The sequence below is a fragment of the Anser anser genome, assembly GCF_964211835.1.
Source record: "Anser anser genome assembly, chromosome: 3".
NCBI classification, from domain to species: domain Eukaryota; kingdom Metazoa; phylum Chordata; class Aves; order Anseriformes; family Anatidae; genus Anser; species Anser anser.
The window spans coordinates 19,665,484-19,685,625 of record NC_139722.1 but is presented as its reverse complement, the minus strand read 5'-3'; the positions used below and the strand labels follow the sequence as shown (position 1 = coordinate 19,685,625).

At 36.1% G+C, this 20,142-nt stretch overlaps 1 protein-coding gene across 30 annotated transcripts in view; it reads right to left on the bottom strand.

Moving 5' to 3' along the window:
• MYT1L (myelin transcription factor 1 like) overlaps positions 1–20,142 on the bottom strand; it is a 330,562-nt gene that overhangs the window by 287,377 nt on the left and 23,043 nt on the right. Inside the window, exon 1 of one of the 30 annotated variants that reach the window (XM_083829865.1) lies at positions 11,103–20,139. The exons of the other annotated variants lie outside the window; for them this stretch is intronic. The gene's annotated coding sequence lies outside the window, so the exon portion shown is untranslated. Of the gene's footprint in view, positions 1–11,102; positions 20,140–20,142 lie in introns of those variants that run through there. 30 annotated transcript variants of the gene reach the window in all.

Genomic DNA, 20,142 nt, shown 5'->3' with positions numbered 1-20,142 from the left:
TTTTGCTCCTGCATTTTCCCCCTGAATCCTAAATTCACTCATGCCTAATCTTTCCAGCTTGCATTAACTCATTTTTCATTGGTTTTAAGCTATGAACTTCTATCCACTCAGGTCAACGCTCTGCTCACAAAGCATATTTCACCTGTGCTTTTGGCAAGATACAATTCTAAGCTGATGTCTGACAGAGTGGATCAGCATATTAACACATGAACCCTGCTTGCACTATGGCGTGATTTCTAGCCTCTGTCTAGCAACCAGCTTGGGGAGTCTGTTGTTCTAGATAAAAGGTGCTGTTCTTTAGAGAAATTACTCTGAGGGGAAGGGAGAAGCTCTCCAGAGTAAAAATACAGAGCTGCATACAGGGCTCTTTTATTTTTTATTTTTTATTTTTTTATAAAGTTGGACAGAGGAACTATGATCATTAATCCTGTTAAAAGATGCCAAAGACTGAGCTGCTCTCAGTTAACAAATGATGCTTTTTATAGTAGCAAAATTCCAATTGAATTAATTTTATACCTTTAAGCACCACTATGAATGTTTCAGTTACATTTTGCATTCATTTGTTATATTTTATTTTTGCTTAGAGCATATGATATTCTTTCCTGTAATTCCTGCAGATCAAACATATTGCAGTGTGACTGAAAAAATTTCTCCGTGTTTTATTTAAGACTTGTTTATGTTAACTTTTATAGCTCTGTGAGGAACCAGATCTCCAATACAAATAACTGCAATTCAGTTTAAATAATTATTAATTTAAAGCTCATAGCCATAATACATTTGTCTTACATCAGATCTAGCCAAGGCAAACTTTCCTTTCTTTCAAATGAAAGTATCAGGGCCTGTAACTCCCCAGCAAGGCCTCCATGTCCTCCAGGTTAGTTCCAGGGGTGTCGGGCAGCTGAGCTAACAGCATTCATGAAAATACATGACCTTGTAAGTCCAGAGAAACCTTTTTTCCCCTTTCAATATTGAATTAATTGGAAAGTTATTCATTTTCTTTCCCACTAATGCAAATGGAAAGAACTGAGGTGTTACAGAAAACAAAGGCCTTGATAAAGGGAGACACCAGGAACATGTTAGGTGAAATGATGAGTATGAAGTTATTATTACTACAACACATCAGCTCTTCTACTATTTTTCCTGTTTTAATTACTCTCTTCTAAATAATTCCTTTCCTTGTTTTGATTTTTATCATCTTATCTCTATTTCTAGTTCAGTTATTAATCAGTTACTTTGTTTTTCCGAGAGGAGCAGTACTGTTTCCACCAGTCTTTATTACATTTCTTTTCTAGTCCAGAAGTCAGTACCACTGCTGAACCAAGTAATATTCAGTTGTGACTGATGACCATTTTATATGAATGATAGTCGGCTTTTATGAAAAGTTAAATACAGTACATAAATAGATAAACATGATAAATTAATTATGCTTAGTATATTCAGAACTTAAATATTCCTGTTTCAAAACAATTCTATGTGATCTGAATGTAGGCATCAGGATGACTGAGCACAGCTAGCTGACTATTGTCCACTACACAGGTCCTCTTTTCCTCATCACTCTTACTATGTTCATCATTCATGGTCACTTCAGAACAGACCATCAGAGTTGTAAACAAAATCCATAAAACTGAGCATCCCAGATGTTGTTCCAGTTTACTTCAGGGAACAATCAGTCTTTTGGTGAGGAGAACATGAAATGGCTAACAGAAATCTCTGTATATAAGCCTGAGAGTGCCAAAACTTTGTAGTTCAGCTTTCAAGGTACTTGTTTGAACTGTTGTTCTTAAGGACACTGATTAAGGAAACTGTTTATAGTAGTAAGAACTGTATATCAAATAAATATTTATATAAACAGGGGGAAGAATTTCAAATATTTCCCTTGTCATTTCTCTGTGCACATCTGTGTAACACGAAAGTTTCTTCTTGCTTACTCTTACCAATAACAGAAATCAGGAGTAACTAAAATGAAGCTAGTGTGACATGGTACAACTTGTTGGGTCAAAGGCTGTTCGTTCAGGAACTGATTTAATATGAACATCAAGTAAGCACCACATCAGGACTCTTCACTTACTAAGAGATGCTGACAGTAACTGGGTTTGTGCAACCCTTCAAGGCCTGAAAACTTCATCTTCCTCATTGCTGAACTACTACATACTCTTTGCACTATTTCCAAATCCAGTAGAGATATGAAACAGTCTGCTCTTACTTATTCCTGTAACCAAGCCCTTAACCAGGCTATTACTTCATTTGGAGGGTCAAAATTAAGGTCTTTGTGGAATTCCCTTATTTAGAGTTTTTAATCTGTAATGATCATCTATGTGTGTCTAAATATGAATGAGATTTAAGCTTTCCAGTAATTGTCACACATTGATCACATGTAAATGTTTGTTTTTAGGGCCTACCAGCTTCTGCTTCTCTCATCTGCACACAGAAGAATGACATAGTGTCTCTCTAATGCGTATATATATATATACACACATACATTTATTTCTTATGCATACATACCTTATGCAGGCTCCTTCAAGTTTTGTTTGTTTGTTTGTTTTTAAGACAAATCCTTTAAAGGCAGTCACACAGATTCCACATTTAGCCATTCTATGAGGTTAAAATTATAACTGATTCATGACAATAGAGTAGCAAGAATGAGGAGGGGAAAAAAAATAAAAAAATAAAAAGCAGTAGAACCCTCTAAGTACAAACTGTGAGAGAACAGAAGTCTCCAGAGATGAAGTTAAAAGAACAACTTTTACAAGTTCACCACAAGGAAAAGTGATAAATACGACAGGTTGATGTATAAATTAGGTGTGTGACTGGAGCTGAGGAAATATTTAGGCATAAAAAGGGCAGTACTTATGGCTTATCCCCCCAGGTTGTCATTAGAAGAGAACAGGAAGGATAGCCCGGATAGACAAACTAAGTAAACTGTCAGGAAAGAAGGAGGAGAAAAGGTCAGAGAGGAACAGAAAAAAATAAGCAGAGACAGGGTTGAAAGAACAGAAGCAGAGCTGGATTTGGGAGAGATCAGATAGATTAGGCAGTGAAGGTGACACAGGATGCATTGATATGGTCTTGTTTCCTGGAACAAGACAATAGTCTTGCCATAGCAGTCTGAAAACCTAGACAATGACCAAGTATGCAGCTGAATTAATAATGAAGCATTTAATCAGATAGAAGTAGACAAAAGATATGCATTGTCTTAGAGCTCAATGTAGAAACCTTCTGTGCTTCTTCAGTGTGATACTCATGGCTAGTGTGGAGACCGCATCCATATTTTTTGGCTATTTTTAAGAATAAGCATAAATGAGAGGCCCTTCCCATTGTGAAAACAGCTTTTAAACGCAAACTCACTTGCAAGTAGCCTACAATACTCCTTCTGGGAAGCTGATCCAGTGCCTCATAGATCTGCTAGTCTGAAATTCTCTTCTCATGTCTTATTAATTATTGTGCCAGTACCGCCCTTTAGGTTAAATATCTCTTTTCCCTACTGCATGTGTATATCTACATTCCAATATATTTACTGAAGCAAAAACACTGTTAAATAAAAGTTGTTGTGCAAGCATGTGTCTTCTTGAGTCCCAGCTAAGGATGTCAGAACCATGCCAGCCATTTTTTTCTTCATAGAGTTAAGTAACAGAGCCTATGGATCACAGCTTCAAAGGTGTGAGAAATTAAGTTCTTTGACATCATGTCTGAAAGCACATCTGTTCCCCAGGAGTTGATACACTCCAGTGAACAGTTTCCGTGATATACAACGTGAGATAGAAGGCAGGACACTTTCAGCAAGTTGTTAATTTAGAATTGCTTAGCTAGGTTAGGTCATTAAACTCAAAGTCATATCACAAAACACTTTTGTCCTTCCTGATTCTCTCTTGGGTGAAGAATGACTGAATGGGAGATTGAGAGAGATATCTACATTTCAGGAAGGATCTGGGCAGATTTTGCTTCTGATTTGTAGTCATTTACTGCTAGCAGTCATGAAGTCAGAACTCTGGGAGAAGGTATCTTAATTAAACAGAAGAAATAAACGTCTCTAATGAGATTAAGTCAACTACAGGACTGGAACCCAGCACACATATCTCAAAAGGAGGTGGTTAGGAAGCCCATGAAATGAACAAGAAAGGTGTCCACCAAGCTGCATGCCCACAAATATTCAATTGAGCATGCTTTAAAACCAGCTGTTGTTAGAAGAAATATATTTCCTTCTACTTTGCAATGTGTGCAATTAGCTGATTCCTGAAATGATCTTTTGACATAGCAAAGGACTCACTCTAAGCGAGTATGAACATTGAAAACACAGCATCAATGAAAGACCAAATCCCAGATGTTGAACTTCTACAGCTCCAAAATAGTGAAACAAAATAAGCACAGGAATGTCTCAGAAACATCTTAAAGGGTAGGTGCAGTACCAGGAATCACAGCACTGATTTTCCAGCTTAAATTTCAGCTGGATTTGTTTTATCTTTTCAGTATCCATCACTTTAGGATGTATCCACTACTATATTTTATCATATACTGGTATGGTATCATACACTGTTATGATAGCGTATTTTTATAGAAAGAAAAACAAAATCAATAAGAAAATAAATGGTTCAGATGTGAAAAATACACTTTGACGTGTTTTCACATATCAGAGCCTGAACAAAACAAAATACTAATAATATTAAATTCAGTAGAAACAGGAGTCTAAATAATAACAGAAAAAAAAAAAAGTCAATCAAATGTGTATGAACACCTTTTATGTTCACAACAGCATAGACAATGGTCCTCCTCTTTTGAAAGAGAAGGAAAAACAAGTCCTTCATCTGTGTGGTTATTTGTATTACATATTTACTTATTTAGATTAATCCTACAGTTTTATTTTCTTTTCCTGTTGTTTTCTAGTCATAACACCCTGAGGAAGAACTATATTTTACTGTTAACACTTTTTTTTTTTTTTTTTTAAGGATTGGTATACTTTTTTGTTAATCAGGTAATCACTATAGGTTTTTAATTCTCTTTCCATAACTTTTCTATTCATTTTGTTTTCATAAATAAATGTAATTCTCCTGAAAAGTACAGGATTGGCAGTACTTTTAACTCAATATTCAACACAAATTCTATTAAGCCTGAATGCCTCGTGTGTTTTGGAGGGTACACCTCCAGGAGTGAGAGGCTAACTCATTCTTCATGCTTATTCAGTCCTTAGCCTTTCTACTGATACTTCCAACAAGGATGCCAATTAGCACTAATTAAGGTACTGGATTTTGTGATATGGAAGCTTTTACTAGAAACTGGACTGACATCATCTGCTCTTTTCACAAAAGACAGAAAACAACTGTCAAATGTTAACTCCTGGTGGTAGCCTAATAAAGGGAAATCCTGGATTTGTCTTAGGTATGGACATACACCTTTAGAAGGTCTGTATTTTGGCTTCAGCTTATGAAACACATAGTTTTATAACCAAGATATCCAACCTTACATTAAAAAAAAAAAAAAAAAAAAGATTTGAAAGAGCTATCTATGGAATGCTATATAATGCACACTGTTTTATAAAATGTGCTTAATAAAATTATGGTTATAAAAGGCCACAGAATATATATAACCCCATACCAATCACAAAGATTTTTAAAGCAGTATATATAGAATTATATTAGTCTGAATTAAATATTATATTAGTCTGAATTAAATAGAAGTTTTCCATACAAGTGAAATAGTCAGACTTCTTGGCCCACAAAATTATGCAAGAAAGCACAAAAGACAAAATTGATTTTTTCTCTTGAGGTTGGATGAAATACAGCAAGAAGAAAGTAGGCCCTGCACATGCTTGCATGCTTGCATTTAAATTTTGGTGAACTATTTCTTTTTCAAATAATAAATTATTGAAATTAAAGTTTTCAAAAGTTTTTTTTTTTTAATTTCACATACATACATGTACATCTCACATACATACATGTACATATCAAACCTGCCACAGGAGAGTCAAAAATGTTTGTGAATGCATATTTTAAGAGAATTGTGCTCTAATTTGATTTATACAATAAAGGGGGGAGCATCCCTAATTAGCTGCAGTTATCCAGTCTTGTCAATTCTTAACTTCATTAAACCTGTAAGAACTAGACTTCAATAGTGTCAAATTGAAAGGGGACAAAACTAAGCAAAACTAAACACAACTTATTTTCAAATTTTATTGCGCTTGTCATGCTTACTTTGTTCTCCTTTGCTGTCACAAATTTTCTCTAGACAAACTCACTTCCTCCTCTCACTTTCTCAACCCAAAGGGAAACATTACCATATAAATTAAAGTGCAGAATATATCCTTGAACTTACTTATACTCTGGAAACTTAGCCTATATTTCCAACTGCCTGTAATCCACATTATAACCATCCACAATGCCAATTATTTTAGTTTGTTAATATGTATATATTGTTGATGTTACTCTTCAGCACACACAACTGATCCACTCTTTCTGACATCTTACTTTTAGAAATGTGAAATAGCAAACTTTGTTAATACCATTATGTGTTGATTGACATTGTCTATCAAAAGCCCACCCATCCACTCTCTCATTCCCCCTCCTCAAATGGACAGAGGTAGAAAATAAAATGAAAAGGCTCATAAATTGAGATAAAGATAGGGAGATTGCCCTCCAATTACCGTCATGCTCAAATTGGGGAGAATTAATTTAATTTGTTGCCAGTTAGAGTTGAATGGTGATAAACAAAGACAAAAACTAAAACACCTGTCCTTCATGAACCATTTTCCCAGGCTAAACTTCACTCCTCCATTTCCAAATCCTCTACCTCCACCCACAACCCTAAGTAGTGCAAGGGGAATGGGGAACAGGGCATAGTGGTCAGTCCATAATAGTCTACCTCTGCCACTCCTTCCTCATCACACTTATCCTACTCTAAAAGTAGTTCTTCTGTGGGCTGCTGTCCTTCAGGATAAATCTGCTTCAGCATGGAAACACCACAGACTTCCCTTTGAGGAAATATCTACCTGCTCTGGTGTGGGGTCTTCAACATGTTGCAGTATGGCTATCTCCTCTATCATGGTCCTCTCCATGGGAAATACCTGCCCCACTGTAGTCTCATCCACAGACTGTAGGGGAATCTCTGCTTCAACATCTACAGTACCTCCTCCCTCTCCTTCTCCTCTGATACAAGGTGTTCACAAGGTTGTTTCCCCCTCCCCTTCTTCTGTCACTCCACTCCAGCTTTGCAACACTTCTGCCCTTTCTTATGCGATCACAAAGGTTCCACAGAGCTGATGGGGTCAGCTATGTCCTGAGGTGTGTCCATTGTGGAGGCACCTGGCAGTGGCTGCGCCCAGCACGTGGCAGTGGCTGACTGCCTGCCACAGAGACCACCCCTGCAGCACAACACCTTTCTCCCCTCAGCACCTTGCCACCTACACCCAATGCACGTTGCTAAATATGTTGATTATCTCTTTTACAGGCATAGCTGAAAGATACTTGACATTGACCCCATTATGCAGACTTGCCTTCAGGTTAGAAAGAAAGACCTAAATCCTATTTACCTCACAACAGAGACCATAACACTTGGCATAATTGCATGGTAAAATTGTGAGTCTCTACCACCATCATAATAAAACCTAGCTGAGTAACATTATGGTGTTTATTTAAAATAATTGCTCATTTTTTATACCAAAGACCTCAACAACAATAATGCTGATAACGTCTATACAGTATTCGATTTTTCTGGTACTTAGTTGTTATCTTTTAACAGATCTTCCTCACTGTGTCTTTTATACAGAGACAAAGTTACACCAACATAACTGCTAAAAACTACGTCAGCCTCTGCAATACTCCTACAGTAACATCTGTGAGCTCAGGACGAAAAAGACTAAACATTGTATTCTGGCCTTCTTAACAAAATATATTCTGTAAGCAAAAAAGACATGTTAGAATCACCATTGCTAGTAGTACTCCAGTGGAGCTACCAACACATTATTTGTTTTTCTTAAATAATGAAAAACATGTTTGTTGTGACATGTGAAGTATTCTGTATTTCTGTCCCAAAAATCTGATGGCTGCTTAATATTGTTATTGAAATTAAACAGGTGTCATGAACTTGTAAGTGCACACATTTTTTTTTCTTTCAACCATAGATTAGATGGATAACCATGTAAAACTATTAACTATCTAAAAGTAAGTTTCCCTACATACATTGTTTATTACTACAATGATCACTGTTACGCAGGTTGGGGGGGGTAGGAGAACATAAAACAGGTGAGGCTTATGTTAAGTTTCCAGTAATCATTATATTTCTTATTCACTGAATTTTGTAACTTCATCTACGTGGCCTTGTAACACCCTAACAAATATTTTCACATTAAAGCACCAACCCAGATGAGACCACACTTGGGAAATAATCCCTGGGGTGGAAAAGAGGGTCACAGCATAGATTTAACCATCTGCCAAAGTGGATTTACAGTGTCTACAGTTAGCTAAGTTATTCACTGCAAATATACTCTGTGTGGAAAATAGCCCTTCTTTTCTTGCCATGCAAACTGACCTTGACCCTATCAAGAGTGTTCAGTATTCCTAAATCTTACCAGAGAGATTTTTAACAACAATTTTATCCCTCGTTTGTTCTTTAAAAGTACACCGTAAGGAATGAGCAGCTGAGAGTGGTCACTCAGGTCACACAGCAGCAGCTCAGTGCCCTGACCAGAGAAGAAACACAACCAATACTATATGGGCAAAGCCATCAGCTGTCTAACAGTAATGAGAACATGGTACAAAGCAAGTCCACCAGCAATGCATATGTTTAATCTGTTCACAAGATACATTTGTTGAATAGTTTGGAATAGCTAAAAAAAAATGAGAAAAATCTGTTCACACACAATTCACAAAGAGGGAACAAGGACAAATTTGCCAAACAAATTGTTTGCTATGCATAGATATCCCAGCTGTCCTCATTATCTTATTTACCCTGTTTAAATCTCCCTTCCACTCCTATCTTCTTGCTTGGTTTACCTGTCTCCATCATCCCTGCCTTTATCATGCCAAGTTTTCTCAAAGGCATGGTCATTTTTGTATCTGAAAAATGTATTCTTCTACTCGCACTTATTTTAATTTTTATTTATTTATTTATTTATTTTTATCTCAGATAGTTTGGAATGAAATTGCAAAACAGTTAAACATAAAATAAAAGCTTATAGAAATCTTCTTATGGACAGTGTGACATTAAGTAACAAGTGCCGGTAAAATGGCTGCTTTCTCTGCAGACAGACACATTGATTAGAATTTTAAAGGCACAGAAACTAAAAGTACCCAAATCTCCAATTGTATAAAATATTGCTGCTAAAATGAAAAAGAGTAAACAAGTGAGTGCCATGCAATCAGTACACCAACTCTGCAACAGTCTTTCTCTGCGACTTTGGGAAAAGGCACATGGATTCCTCTCTGTAATATCATCAAGCCTGTCTTGAAGGACTGTGGTGAAGATAAAAACATTAAAGATTGCCAGGTGCATAGGAATGATAGAAATGGGATTACATTGAACATACATAGATCGCATGTAAATATTAGAGTGAGAATGCATATGTGCATGGATGTACACACATACAAGGTAAAAAATGACAGGTGGGGGAAGGTATGCTCAGAAAATTGACTCTAAGGCATCCTTTACATTTTGGAAGAGAAATCTTTTCATGTTGGAAAATTAGGACATCAGTCCCACTTGGAGGCATTTGCCTTATGGAGCAAGCAATACAACTGACTTCAACAGTCAGGGATGTTGTTCATACTTAACATGGATTAATTGCAACATCCATGATATACATATAGAACCTTTTTTCTCCATCTTTCTAGTATTGATATGCTTCTGATACAATTACATTTTGAAAAGGGGGAAATGGGAATAGTGTGTGGGAGTCAGACAATTTTAAAACAAGGAGAGCAGCAAGGGACATAAGTCAGGAGAGACAGATAAAGCAGGCTGTTCACCCCGCTGGGACTGCAATTGCTGCAAACACGAGAGTCAGAACATAGAGCTTCACTAATTTTGTGTGTATGAATAGTAAATGCTTTCAATTTGAAGCAGCATTTACATGCAATTTAGCTACATCAGTTCCAATTTTGCTATTTTTTTTCATAGCCAGTCAGCTTTATTGTTAAAAAATGTTAGGGCACAAACATGTACAACAAAGTGCATGCGTAAGTTGTAAACAAGCCCTCTGGAACAACTCAGAATGGATCATCCAGCCCTTGGTGAAACAGAAGCAAATAGCATTGCTCTAGATTAATAGCACAAGGCTTGAGGAGAAAAGAAATCACCTACTAAATCTTAGCTGTTGAGTTTCTAACGAAAGGGATAAACATTTTGCACATCAAATGGGTATGAACATCTTGAAAATTACATTTCTGTTAGAAAAATTTATAATCACTATAATAGAAGGAGCCCATAAAATTACTGTGACTTAAAAATAAATAAATAAATAATCTTTTTTTTTTTTTTTTCAAATTTCTTACTTATAGCACATGACAGAATGTAGTGGACAGCCAGTCTAAGTCTATTAAGGTAAAGACAGTGACTCTTAAATCTTTCAAAGGCCAAAATACTCAGCTTGATGATCGTTAATAACCCTACTCTATTCAAGGGGAATATTCATATTTTCAGGTTAAGCACATGCTAAAAAGCAACACCAGTATATTAGATGGCTTCTTCTTTGGCAACCACATGTTTAAACATTTCAAATGTCAAATAAAGGTGAACAGAAAAGGTGTAATAAACGCATTCAAAAACTGAATCCCAAATTCATAGGAAAAAAGGAAATAAGTACAGATTAATTTATCTTTGGAACAATAATTAAAGATTTTTTTCCTCTTTTACTTAGTTTGCAAATTCCATCCATCCTTTCCAAGTTCCATACATAGTAATGGGTTGTACATGTGGATACTTGTGAAGGCATCACCTATCAGAAGCTACTCTTTGATTATATGTCATGAAAAATAATTTAATGGCATATTTGTTATTTGATGTATTGTAGGTTAACTCATTGCTGCTTTAGACTGCCTCAACCCAAATCTTATGGACAGTTACTGTATTCTGCAAGCTATCAAGTAAACCATAGCTCTCTGCGCTTCCCAAATGCTTACCGCTCACTTGTAGTCGTATACTCTACTGTCTGTCTTCCAGTCTCTAAACTCTCTCCTCCTCCACAACTGCTTTGCCAAATTTAATCAGGTCACTTGCGAGAAGATATGAATTAATATAGGAGTATTCTCTCTCTGGCCTCTTCGGACCAGTTAAAATGATCTTCTCTACCTCAAAACATCCTCTAGAGGCCACTGTCTGCCCAATCATCCTTATCCAAGAGGTCAAACACTCCCTCTGTACACTCTATACTTGCTCAAGAAATGTTACTCCTTCCCAGTTGCCTTAGAATTTGATATATCTTTACTGTGGTCTCCTGTTATTAAGTGACCTACTGTCGGTCACTAAAACATACGTAAACATTTAAATTCACTGCAAATTCTTGTTATCTACCAGTACCGCTTATCTTTAGTTAGTTCAACATAAACTCTTCTTATGACAGTCTTGTTTATAAAATCCCTACAAAAGTAATCAGGTAACAACATAAATTTGCTGTTTATCAGAGGCAATTTCTTCAAAGTCTAAAGGGACATTTTTGCCGTTATTGAGTACGTTTGCATGCATGAATGTGAACTTTAGTGAAAAAGAACTAAACCTAATGACAAGGTCTTTCCAGTACTCCCAATGAACCAGATTAAAAATGCCTGTCCAATCAAGAAATTGTAGATTATTAGCATCCAAACTGCTGAAAGAGTTCAATAATGTTATAGTCCAAAAGAACTGTAATATGTAGCCTAAGTTCAAGCTTATTATTGTACTCTTAAGGAGGATCATGGTATTTCAACCTTCTAAACTACTTTGTGTGACAGAAAAATATAAAGGGCATACCTTTGTCATAAATAAGCAATGCCTTCAGAAGTGGAAAGAAACTGGTCAGTCAGAACATGCCGAGATGATTCAGCAAGTGAAACAAACCCCATGCTCCACACAAATACTCCAAACTTCCACTACACAGTGGGAGAATTCTTCTCTAATCACTTGGCAATCACTTTGAACTTGAAACTGAGAAAGATACAGTCACCTGGCTTCTTAGAAAGAGAAATCTACATACTGCTTTAGAACATTGGTCTGCCTTTTTCAGCATCCTGTCTTTAACTGTTTCCAATCATGGATATCTCAGAGACGTTTCAGAAAATATTTGCTTTAATCAAATGTTCTAAAAAATAAAGCATACAGAGGGGTAGCTAATTGCACTAAGTTCTGCAATACGATATTGCAGAGTTAAAATAGCTTGAACATGTTGAATGTGGTGTAGACATCCAGGTCTAGTCCAAGAAGAATCTGAACAAAAAATTTACATTCTCCATTCTACACACTAGCCAATTATTATCTTTCACATTTCATACAAGCCCCAATATATATATCTTTATATACATAAAGCAGAGAACATATTCTGAACTAATTATCAAAAGATTTCTTTGAGCTGTTTGTTTCCTAAGTAATCTCAATTCCTGTAGGAACAGTCTTTCTATATCAATGTGTTAATTTGCATTTGATTAGATTTAAGTGCACATTGTTTTATGGTCATTATGACACCAGGCGATTCCGATCTTTCTGTGGTAGTGACCCGTCCTCTGCATTAATTACTAAACTTTTTTATCAGGAAGGATTTTATAATAATCTGAAAAGCTGGTACAAACATTAGAACATACTAGATAAAGCATAAATCCTTTACAACCTCTTCCCTTCAATAGTTTGAATGTGCATATCACTGATGGTGTCATATTTAATCTGTAATAAAGAAATGTGGCCAGACCTTGACAGAAATACTTGGGAAATTACTAATTTCAGGTCTGTGTGTCTTAGAATGAGATCTAAGAGTGAGGTTCACTGTTTAGCCTACAGTATATCTAATATGGAGCTCTTATTTTTAAAATATTCTTAAGAATTTCACTGTGTCCAGAAATTGTTCCCCAAATTAAATCATCATGAAAACACAATGCTTTTTCTTTATTTTGTAGACAGACCTTAAGAGAGATTTTTTTCCGTACCATTCCTAAAATCCTACAACTTCAATGTTATTAGTAGGGCTTACATACACATCATAAGTCATAGAGGATATTAGAGGAAGCCTTTGATAATTAATCATTACAAGATTTTGAAAGATTATGGGTTCAAATTCTAAATGTCCACATGCATGAACAAGTTGCTCTGGAATAACAAGTTAACTTGATCCATGGTAATTGCTTGAATGTGAAGTTTTACTTTGCAATAAATGTAAATTAAGATAAATCATCCTTCACTGAATGGGCTGAGTACTCAGTGAAGACTAGTTAAACTACCTGGATTAACCTCATCTTTGCCAGAGGAATGAAGCACACACATACAGATAATGTGGTCGACAAAAAAAAAAAAAAAAATCCTTTCATGATTCCTGCATTGTTAGTTGAGTCATTTGGACTCTTCTCTTTCTTTGATAATGCTGAGGAATATGAAAGAGAATAGTAAGCATCTGCTTCCATTGAAAAGTTATTTGGTTATTAAAATGATGAAGATCAGGCTTGGGTTCAGATTTACTTAAAGGAAAAGAGAGGATGAGGAAAAATAAATGTTCTGTAGCTTCCCGATTGCTACTGCCTGGTGTCCTGTTCATGTGACGCATTGCTAGTTAAATGGTTACATCACTCATTTCCTCACCTACACCAGCATTGCATCAGCACTCATACTCATGCTTCAAAAAAAAAAAAAAAAAAAGACCTTGAAAGACCTTGACATTTGAGTGTTACAGTAGCTGGCATCTCCTCCTACTGATACATCTTTTTTTTTTCTTTTTTTTTTCTTTTTTTTTTCTTTCTTTCAAGGAAGACAAACAGCTCAATGCATTCAAATGGATAGTTCGGAAGGGCAAATTGCCCCACATCACTTCGGAATAGATCACATAGTCGATAAAAGGACACAGAAACTAGCAAAATTCACTGACAAATGCATTGCAAATATGGCCTGCATATTTACAGTCTGCTCCAAAAAGTATAAACAAGTCATATGAAAGACTAAGCACAACATAAATTCTAAGTTATTAAATTAAATGCAAGCATTTATCCAAGGAATGCCCATTAGATGTCCGTTTTATAGTATCTTTCTTCTGCAGTAGAACATGACAGTTCAGGACAGCCAGTGAAAAGTACCCAGCTGGAACTTGTTGGGCTCAACGTATAAAATATTAAGTGAGGAACAATGTTATGTACTACACAGGAGACCAGACTTGTGACCTCACAGTCTCCTACTTGACTTAAAATATCTGAACTATAGCAAGTGTTTGAAGACTTGTGGGGGATTTCTATTTCAGATGTAAAGAATGCAGGTGAAGATCAGCACTTTGAATTGAGCATTCCTGGAAACAAAGTTCAGAGGTGGCATATTACTTGGAAAATCAGCAATAATCCTTCCTCTTCCCTTGAAAATGGGAAAATTCATTTCCAGATTTACTGTGTCGGGTGGGGATCATTGAGAAATAACACTGAACAAGGCACAGATACTATCATCCTGCAAGAATGAAGAGTGAATCCCCTTGGCTAAATGACAGTCTTGGAGGTAATTAAGGGAATTCTATCACCATCAGACTGTACAGCAATACAGCTTTTAAATTCAGTAAAAGAAGGCAACCAGTGAGACAGAAGGAGCCATCATAAGACAGCTGAGGCCAGCAGCCTCTTTCTACAAGACTGCCAAATTCTACCCAGTGCAGGCTTACACTGAATAAAATATTCATTGAGACTATTGTGGCCTCCTGCCAACTCTAATAACCTTTCTTGGGCCCATGGTGGAAAACACACAAAAACAAGAATCCTCAGAGACATGTTACAAAGCTACATTTGAAAAGTCTACTCTGGACTATGTTCTTACCACACTACCTAACAATTATGGGAATATTTCTGTGGGAATACAGGTCTGTGCAAAGATTTTGAATTTGAACTTCCCAAATGTAGAAATTTCACATGTAAACTTCCCTAAACAGTCCTAATAGGACTGCTTTCGGATATAAGATTACTTTTCAATCAGAGCTGCCCTTTGTTACGAGAACTGTTAATTCCCTCTCCACCACTCTTTAACATCAAGTTTTAGTTCAGAATGTCTGAGAACATAAAACTTTCCATTGAGGTTCAATAGCACGGTCTTGCAGGCTCTGAAATCTATGTGGTACAGCATTATAATGGATTGGTGTTTCACCTCTAAACATTTGGTTGCTGTCCACTTAGGATAAAAGACATAAGTGAATGTAAAGATCTTACCTATAGTCCTTGACTTTATCTCTGTCACAGAAGCACTACTCAGTCTGCACTATTTATACTAGCGTATATCACTACTATAGATGCTATAGTGACATAGTAGGGGAACTGTCTTGCCAGCACTACAGTGTATGAGCAGTACAGGTTGAGCAATTGCATACTCCCACCTGCACTATACTTAGTTCTAGCCAAAACTAATCATTTCCAAAAGACATCTACTAAAGTTCATTTCCTCTCAAAATACTGACTAATGGTGAATATCAATACAGCAAACTGATAGGATATATTACTTGACTATACCTGTTTCACATACTGAAAGAGTTTAACTTTAAGGAATTTGTGACCTATAAAATGTTCACTGAAAATAATGATTAATTAATTATAAAAGTGCATACATTTGCTCCAATTACAGTATTTAACCTTATTGTTGTGCTATAGCAAAGAGCTAGGCTTTCTGGTGTGTTGTTGTTGTTGTGTTTGTTGGTTTGTTGTAGTTCTGGTTTTTTTTGTTTGTTTGTTTGTGTGTGTGTGTATGTGTTTTGTTTTTGATTTTGAATTTTTGTGGGATCCATATAAATCACTCTTAAAGATGGCTTCCTTTCTGGAGCCCTTTCTCACATTTGCAGTGCCCCTCAACCTCAGGCATCTGTCGTAACAACATCTATGCTCATAGCACGGGAGAAGGTGAAGGGCTTCATCGGAAGCAGATGCCAAAACTCTCTTTATGTGGGCTGCAGCAGAGTGATCATCCATTCTCAGCTGCAGTACGACCTGACTGCTGTCCTGGAATCTTCCCCAGCCACAGCAGGTTCAAGGACAACATGCCGTTCAGAAGCAGAAGCCATGATTCTGCTGATCAGTCTGTCTCCCACACTGCAGAAAGTGCTGATGGGAAGGCAATTACACAAGCTCAAAGGGACGGATTTTGGCCTCAGTTGTCCTTATGTCAAATCAGTAACAGTTATTGCATTATACAGGGCAGAAAAATGACTTATTTTTATAGCTTCATTTTGTCTTTTATTCAATTATTTTCAGTTTTTATACAAACATAATTGCACAACAGAAACACAACTGATATTTGAAAATGGCAGTTCTGAGGAAGGAAAATACATAAATAAATAACATATTTCCAACATATCTTTATGAAAAGCCTGATCTATAAGCCTTGGAATTCTTTCCAATAATGAATGACCACTGGATCAGGCACAAAGAACCACAAATGGGATTACAGACATCTCTAAGCTACCCCGTAAGATGCAAAAATGCAGTGCCATCAGAAAAAGAAAGGACCAGGAGAATATGGGAAAGGGAAGATGTGGGTGCGTGAAAAGAAAAGAGCGTATGCAAGAAGAAATGTCTAACGAAGTCTACAAATTTGTTTTTCATATTAAACAAACTTTTCTGTAGCTTATCTTTTGTTGACTCCTCTGTAATTCATCTTGCCAAATTTTATAAAAGATCTCAAAGCATTAGTTCTAATTTACTTACTAAACTTACTGACAGTATCTTGACTGTCTGAGGTAACTCAGTTTCAACATGATTTTGACATAGAATTACTTGCAGCGAGCACAAAACCCTATCCAGGAAAGTCCTTTGCACTCATAGGCTACTATGTTAAATTGCCTATGTAAGCAAATATGATTATCTGCTATCAGTCTTTGACCACAGGATCTCTTATCTCATACAACAGTTGCTTCAGTTGTCCTGAAGCTCTTCCTGTCTCTTGCAGAAATCCTTCATTCTTTCATATATTCACCAGTGTCAACTACCATTCTTGAGTTTTGTGTCTCCTGCCAGCTCAAACTATTTGTCTTCACTATTTGTCTAAAAAATAAAAGATAAGTCTTTCAATATGGAATATCTAGTGTATCTTTGAACACGTACAACTGAGGCCTAACCAGTAATCAAGACCAGCTAGCACTCAACAAACTATACCACTATTGCAAACATGTATAGATGCAGAGATAAGTATCACATTTAGATCTCTAAATTCCCACCACAAATATTGGTTCTAAGAAAATTGTCTACCTTCACTGCAATTAAAAGTAGCAGCCAGTGGAGCAATCAGTTCCTACAATACACACAGTTCCATCCCACACCCTTTGAGTACAAACTGAGAAAGAGGACATTTACTTGCTCTTTGAGGAACCTCTCCTACAGTCCTGGATTGACTGATACCCTAGGCACTACCAAAATATAAACATTAAACAGCCAAGAGATCCTAATGACTTTAGGTATCTTTAGTGTTTCTGTGGAGATTGACTCAGAGGGACCATTACACCATACTTAAAGTTTGTACACTTTCAGACAACAGCTGCTTCCTTTAACTTCTGAGAGAAGGGAACCTTCCTGTACTGAATCAAAGAAGGACTTTGGTTTTCAAAGACTTGCCTATTTTCAAAATATATTACTTAGAGTAAACAAATACTACAGAATAGTTACCTTTCTCTCTAAAATTTTCATTATGATACTCCTAGATTTTCAGAGTTACCACAATGCAACTAATTCTGCCAGATGTTTACAGATTTGCATATATTTTATTAGAATTTGACTTGTGTCTTTGCAGCAGTATTTTCCCCTGTAAAAATTCATAGTTCTCAAGCGTTTGCTTTCCTAAGAGATTGCCCCAAGCCAAAGATTAATTTAATCAGATCTTAGACTTTTTTTGATTTTGCACCTTGATGAATTAGTCAGCACCAAGTTCCACACTGCTGTGACTTGATCATTACCAATAGATGCAGTCGCTAGCTAGTCTTCACCTGCTCTGCATTTATTGAAAGACAAGATCAACCTTGTTCAATAGTCAGATCCTTCAGTTTCACTTCATTGTACTGCTTTTCTTTTCTGTATTTCTCTGTTTTTCTTTTGCAGCTATGCAGTTACAGGAAAGAAAGATTCACAGGACCTCAAAAGGTCACCTTACCCATCCCTTTGTCCCAAAGAAAGATCAAATATACCAAACTGTATTACCTAATTACTAGAAGTAAATATTTTTTTTTGTTTTGAAATAAATCTTTTTTTCCTACCTCTGATTTATAAAACAGAGTGACCACACAGTTTTTCTCTAGGGTACAAGAAGCAAACCATTTCACTTATTCCAAGAAAGAACAACAACTGCAGATTGTAACTAAAAAAAAATTGACATATTCCTAAACTTTCATTTCAAGAGTATTTTTATCAAAATCATTTATTCAGGAATTTTATAATTAACTAAGACGTCTGCCAAATTTTGAGCTTGCCACAGAGTCCCATGCCCATACGTTACAAAAATCAAAGATAATTACTGCTTAAATTGTTGAATGATGAAGGAACACTGAGTCTTCAGTAAGGACTACACTGTACATCAAAGAGATGTCCTGGTATGGAAAAGCTTATTTTCAGCAATGTCCTGCACAGGATCATTTACACACCTGTATTTGAGACAAATGAGAATTATGCCTCACTTACAATCAGAATAGTGTATTTTATCTTATCATATCAACAGTGGGCCTGATCTTTGCCTTGCACATACTGATGTAGATCATGACTAACAACGGAGAATTAAGTTCACATCACTATGCAGTAAGTATGAGATTGTACAGTAACCGTTAAGTATACACAAATTAACGTCAACCAGTTTTATCTTTGTGGTTACTGATACGGAGTACATAAAGAGTATTTATGTTTTTTACTTTTTTAAAAAAGGGACCCATATTATTTCACTTTGAACTCCACAGTGAAAAACAAGGCTTAAGTTCCCAAGTTAGCCAGTTATGTCAGCGCCATGTTCTTCACCTGCAGCTGACCTTGACTCACACTAAAATAAGTCTTCTCTCCACAGCATGTCTAATGTGAATGTTATTATTACTAGTAGCCCAAGTCATGAAACTAAACACCTTGTGCTAAATGCTGTTAAAAAAAAAATGTCCCTGTAGAAAAAGTACACCTGCCTTGTCCACAGAGCTTGAAAATAAAGATTCAAGTGGTGCCACATCTCACTATCCCCTATGACTCTTTCTTTATCTCTTCTTGACATTGCCGAGAACAATCTCATTTTGACTGAGTGAAAAACAGATGTCAATGCATGTGTGATATCATGTGAAAAAATATCAAAATCTCAAAGGTGAGTGAAGATTCTATAAAATGCTAAATCATGTCAAACCTGAGAGCGTTTTGAAGTTAGAAATATGCCTGAAGGCCTGCTATAAAAAGTACACTTGTGGTTTTTTTGTGTGAAAAAAACTCTGTCTCTTTAAAAAGACCTCAAAAATACTACAGTTTTGAATTTAAAAATATTTGTATATTTGTTTGTTTGTTCGTTTGTTTCTAATTAAAATTAGTACCTGTAGTCTGTTTTCATGACTGACATTCTGCCAGGTCTGCAGTGTGCTCTCCAAGTTAGCCAAGTTCTTCTTGCAGTAGTATCCAGATGCTTTCAAAATGCATAAAAACACTGGGTACATTAAATTTCCTAGTAGAGTTACAAAGAGAAGTGCTTGATCCTTAATGTGCTAGCTGTGTCCAAGGTCCTGTTTGTTTGTTTGCTTTCTGTATAGCGAAATCAACCTATCTGTGTCCTATGAGTAGAAAATGAAATAGAATCATATTTTTTCCTGTTTTTATTTTTATATAAGGCAGCTCCGTGTCATTTCTGATACATGAAACAAATAATACTTAGGGTCAACATAGATTAGCATAAAGGTAAACAGGAGACAGAGCAGCATTATGTTTCTTGTGGAGACAGAAAAACAACCTGTTTTCATTATTCTATAGTGTCACTACTCATATGAAAACCAACATAATCCTTAATAAAAAATAAAGATTTATTAAACAAATA